The sequence below is a fragment of the Anopheles ziemanni genome (assembly GCF_943734765.1).
Source record: "Anopheles ziemanni chromosome X unlocalized genomic scaffold, idAnoZiCoDA_A2_x.2 X_unloc_2, whole genome shotgun sequence".
NCBI lineage: Eukaryota > Metazoa > Arthropoda > Insecta > Diptera > Culicidae > Anopheles > Anopheles ziemanni.
The window spans coordinates 802,501-807,762 of NW_026689785.1; positions in this window are offsets into that span (position 1 = coordinate 802,501).

Below are 5,262 nucleotides of genomic sequence, written 5' to 3' on the forward strand. Positions count from 1 at the left end.
CTTCGTTCTTGGTTCATGTATGCTCTCTTCCACATAGGGCAAGCTAGAATTAACTATCTTACCCAGGACCGCCGAAGCAGCGTGGACCAGGGGAGAACTATACTTTGTCTTGTATGCCCTCTTCCACATAGGGCAAGCTAGAATTAACTATCTTACCCAGGACTGCAAAGCAGCGTGGACCAGTGGAGGACTATACTTTGTTCATTACACCACAGTATTAAGTATGGTGTCCTCTTCCACCATAGGGCAAGCTAGAACTAACTATCTTACCCAGGACCGCCGAAGCAGTGTGGACCAGGGGAGGACTATACTTTATACTTCACACACTAGCCATACTGAAGTCATCACTTGGTTGAAGCGCTGAACTACGGCGGGGTAATCGTTTACAGGTTATAATCATATAGCTGCATGCTCATTAGTAGATAATGGAATATTGTATGGCAATATGAGCATGCCCAAGTGATGACTTTGTTTCAAGCTCAACAGGTAGGGTATTGAGTCCTCTTCCACATAGGGCAAGCTAGAATGAACTATCTTACCCAGGACCGCCGGAGCAGCGTGGACCAGTGGAGGACTATACCTTGTCCATTACACCACAGTATTAAGTATTGTGTTCTCTTCCACATAGGGCAAGCTAGAATTAACTATCTTACCCAGGACCGCCGAAGCAGCGTGGACCAGATGAGGACTATACTTTATACTTCACACCACAGTTTTGAGTACGCCTTGCATAAAGTATCTAGTTTGAACCACGAGGGCTCACAATGTAGAACCGCGAGGGCTCTAGTACCGATTCTCTCGGTACGGCTTGGTCCGTGTTCCTTTATGCTTGTACTCTAAGTATTAAGTATTGTGTCCTCTTCCACATAGGGCAAGCTAGAACTAACTATCTTACCCAGGACCGCCGAAGCAGTGTGGACTAGGGGAGGACTATACTTTATACTTCACACACTAGCCATACTGAAGTCATCACTTGGTGGGGGTGAACTACGGCGGTATCTATCGTTTTGGTTCGGTCTATATAGGGTCGCTTGCATGCTCATTCGAATATAATGTAATTGTGTATGGCAATATGAGCATGCCCAAGTGATGACTTTGTTTCAAGCTCAACAGGTAGGGTATTGAGTCCTCTTCCACATAGGGCAAGCTAGAATGAACTATCTTACCCAGGACCGCCGGAGCAGCGTGGACCAGTGGAGGACTCTATACTTAATACTTCACACCACAGTATTGAGTACTTCTTGCATAAAGCCCCTAATGAGAACCACGAGGGCTCTCTCAATGTAGAACCACGAGGGCTCTAGTACCGATTCTCTCGGTACGGCTTGGTCCGTGTTCCTTTATGCATGTACTCGCAGAAAGTCTCAACCCGGAGGTCTTGACTTTGATTGTCATAGTTGGACTACGACGGGGCATCCGACCATTGCTGATCGAACACCCCTGATTCACCATCTTTCGGGTAGGCGGTACGCGTACCTCCGGACGCGGAAGTCTCAACCCGGAGGTCTTGACTTTGATTGTCATAGTTGGACTACGACGGGGTATCCGACTCATCGAATACCCCAGAAGCACACCATCTTTCGGGTAGGCGGTACGCGTACCTCCGGACGCGGAAGTCTCAACCCGGAGGTCTTGACTTTGATTGTCATAGTTGGACTACGACGGGGTATCCGACTCATCGAATACCCCAGAAGCACACCATCTTTCGGGTAGGCGGTACGCGTACCTCCGGACGCGGAAGTCTCAACCCGGAGGTCTTGACTTTGATTGTCATAGTTGGACTACGACGGGGTATCCGACTCATCGAATACCCCAGAAGCACACCATCTTTCGGGTAGGCGGTACGCGTACCTCCGGACGCGGAAAGTCTCAACCCGGAGGTCTTGACTTTGGTTGTCATAGTTGGACTATGACGGGGCATCCGACCATTGCTGATCGAACACCCCTGTTACACCATCTTTCGGATAGGCGGTGCGCGACACCACCGACGCGGAAAGTCTCAACCCGGAGGTCTTGACTTTGTATTGTTGGATAGTCCTCTTCCACTATAGGGCAAGCTGGAAATATTCCATTTTACCCAGGACTGCCGAGGCAGCGTGGACCAGGGGAGAACTTCACGGAATCTTCAGGCATCCATGATTGCCATAGTGCGTAAGCCGCCGCTGTGCGCGTCAACTCGTTCCCCGTGAGGAGGAGTCTAGCCGCCGCTAAAAGACGAAGCATTAAGTGTCCTCATTCCACTATAGGGCAAGCTAGAATTAACTATCTTACCCAGGACCGCCGAAGCAGCGTGGACCAGGCGAGGACTATACTTTATACTTCACACCACAGTATTGAGTACGACTTGCATAAAGCCCCTAATGAGAACCACGAGGGCTCTCTCAATGTAGAACCACGAGGGCTCTAGTACCGATTCTCTCGGTACGGCTTGGTCCGTGTTCCTTTATGCTTGTACTCGCGGAAAGTCTCAACCCGGAGGTCTTGACTTTGATTGTCATAGTTGGACTACGACGGGGCATCCGACCATTGCTGACCGAACACCCCTGATTCATCATCTTTCGGATAGGAGGTGCGCCCACCTCCGACGCGGAAGTCTCAACCCGGAGGTTCGGACTTAGAGTTTTTCCCATTTAAAAGTTTTTCTCTTAGCCATACTGAAGTCATCACTTGGTGAACGATTGAACTAGGGCGGGTTAATCGTTTATAGGTATCATGTGGTTTGCATGCTCTCTTAGGTTAAGGTCATGTGGTTGGCTATCGAGCATGCCCAAGTGATGACTTTGTTTCACGCTTGCTTGATTTCTTCATGATTCCCTGTTATATAGTGTAATCATTCGAGAACAGGGAATCTTTGGTTTTGCTCAACAGGTATTGGATGTCAACTTGGTATCTAGATCGCATTAAGTCTCAACCCTTAGGTTCGGACTTGTATAGTGACATCTTGTTACGGTCTTGAGTCTCAACCCGCAGGTTCGGACTACTTAGTGTTTGATCGAATATAATATGGCAACTTGTGCCTAAGTCTCAACCCGCAGGTTCGGACTTCTGTTTATTTGGCCAATGTATGTATAAGGCAACTTGTGCCTAAGTCTCAACCCGCAGGTTCGGACTTGTGTATTTGTTCGAAGTCATGTATAAGGCAACGTGTGCCTAAGTCTCAACCCGCAGGTTCGGACTTGTTAGTGTTTCGTCAACTTTCATATGGCAACTTGTGCCTAAGTCTCAACCCGCAGGTTCGGACTTGTGTATTTGTTCGAAGTCATGTATAAGGCAACTTGTGCCTAAGTCTCAACCCGCAGGTTCGGACTTGTGTATTTGTTCGAAGTCATGTATAAGGCAACGTGTGCCTAAGTCTCAACCCGCAGGTTCGGACTTGTTAGTGTTTCGTCAACTTTCATATGGCAACTTGTGCCTGAGTCTCAACCCGCAGGTTCGGACTTCTATAGTGTTTCGTCAATTATCATATGGCAACTTGTGCCGAAGTCTCAACCCGCAGGTTCGGACTTCTGGAAGGATCACTTGGCCACTAATGATCCTTCCGCAGGTTCACCTACGGAAACCTTGTTACGACTTTTACTTCCTCTAAATCATCAAGTTCGGTCAACTTCGATAAAGCAGACGCGGTTCACGAGGATCCAGCGAACGATCATCTCCAAAGACCTCACTAAATAATCCATCGGTAGTAGCGACGGGCGGTGTGTACAAAGGGCAGGGACGTATTCAACGCTGGCTGATGACCAGCACTTACTAGAAGTTCCGAGTTCATATGGACCATTGCAATCCATAATCCCTACTAAGTGAGTATTTGAGTGATTTCCCGTTCCTCTCGGAATAGGAGACACGCTGCTACCCACATTGTAGCACGCGTGTAGCCCAGAACATCTAAGGGCATCACGGACCTGTTATCGCTCGATCTCATTTTGCTAAACACAAATTGTCCTGCTAAGCAGCGTACCGTAAGTGCACTTGCGCACACGAACAGCGAAGGTGTCAGGTCATACTCCACCGAAAGGTCCTAACCCGTTCCAATCGGCATCGACGCATTAACGCTGACTGCGTTCTAGTTAGCATATGTGAGTCACGTTCGTTATCGGAATTAACCAGACAAATCAATCCACGAACTAAGAACGGCCATGCACCACTACCCTTAAATTTGAGAAAGAGCTATCAATCTGTCTCACCTCCATAAGTTCGGACCTGGTAAGTTTTCCCGTGTTGAGTCAAATTGAACCGCAAGCTCCATTTCATTTTTTTTTTTTTTTAATCAGGGTTCAGAACTGTATTTCTCTTAAAATTCTAAAAATCATATCACAGTTTACAGAAAGACAATTCCTACTCCCTACTCTCGCCCGTTATGGTGCCCCACACGGCATGCACCTACACGGTAGAGCCGTGTGGGGCGGGCGTCTGGCTGTCGAGCCACTATCTATCTATTAGGCGTAGGCCTACTGGGACTCGTCCCCTGGTGATCATCTGCGCCGTTGGCGCGCACTTGCGCGGCTCTCCTGCCGCTCTGCTCGTCGCTCTGCTCGTCTCGTCTGCCGTTGTCGAGCGTTCCTTCGCTCTCGTCGAGCCTCCTGCAATGACAGTTGTGCCTGTTGTAAGGTTGCCGCCGTTGCTGCCCGGTTCTCTGGTGCCGCTTCGTGATGTCGGAGGCTGGCCACACGGACGGCCATAGTAGCCTCGAATACCCTCGTCGGCATCCGGTCACGACGAAGCTCCAGGCGCCTGATGTTATCCTGAAGCTGGCGAGCCACCCGCCTGAATTCCACGCGCGTCACCTCGTCCATGGCCAGTATACGATCCCTCAGCGTTGGGTCGAGGCCGAATCGGCCCTCTCGCCGCCGCTGCTGTCGTGCTGCCTGCTCCGCCGCTCGCCGCCTCTCTCGATGAACCGCTCGTCGAGCCTCCACGCCGCTTTCGATTCTCCAAACTCGCTGCAGCTCGCGGGTGACACTGACCGCCGCCTCTTCCACACGCTCCCAGGCGTCAGGATCGTGCAGCATGTGGTCGAGGAGCGTGTCAGCCGTCACCGGCTGAAGACCGTGTCCCGTGAGGAGCCGTTCACGCACTTCCGCGAACCGCGGGCATTGAAACAGCACGTGCTCTGGTGTTTCGTCGACTCCCGGACAGGCTGAGCAACACGGGGACCGGGTGAACTTCCTGGAATGCAGGTACTCCCTGAAGAAGCCGTGTCCTGTCAGCACCTGCGACAGGTGGAAGCCCACCCGTCCGTGCTTCCGGTTGACCCATCTGTCCACG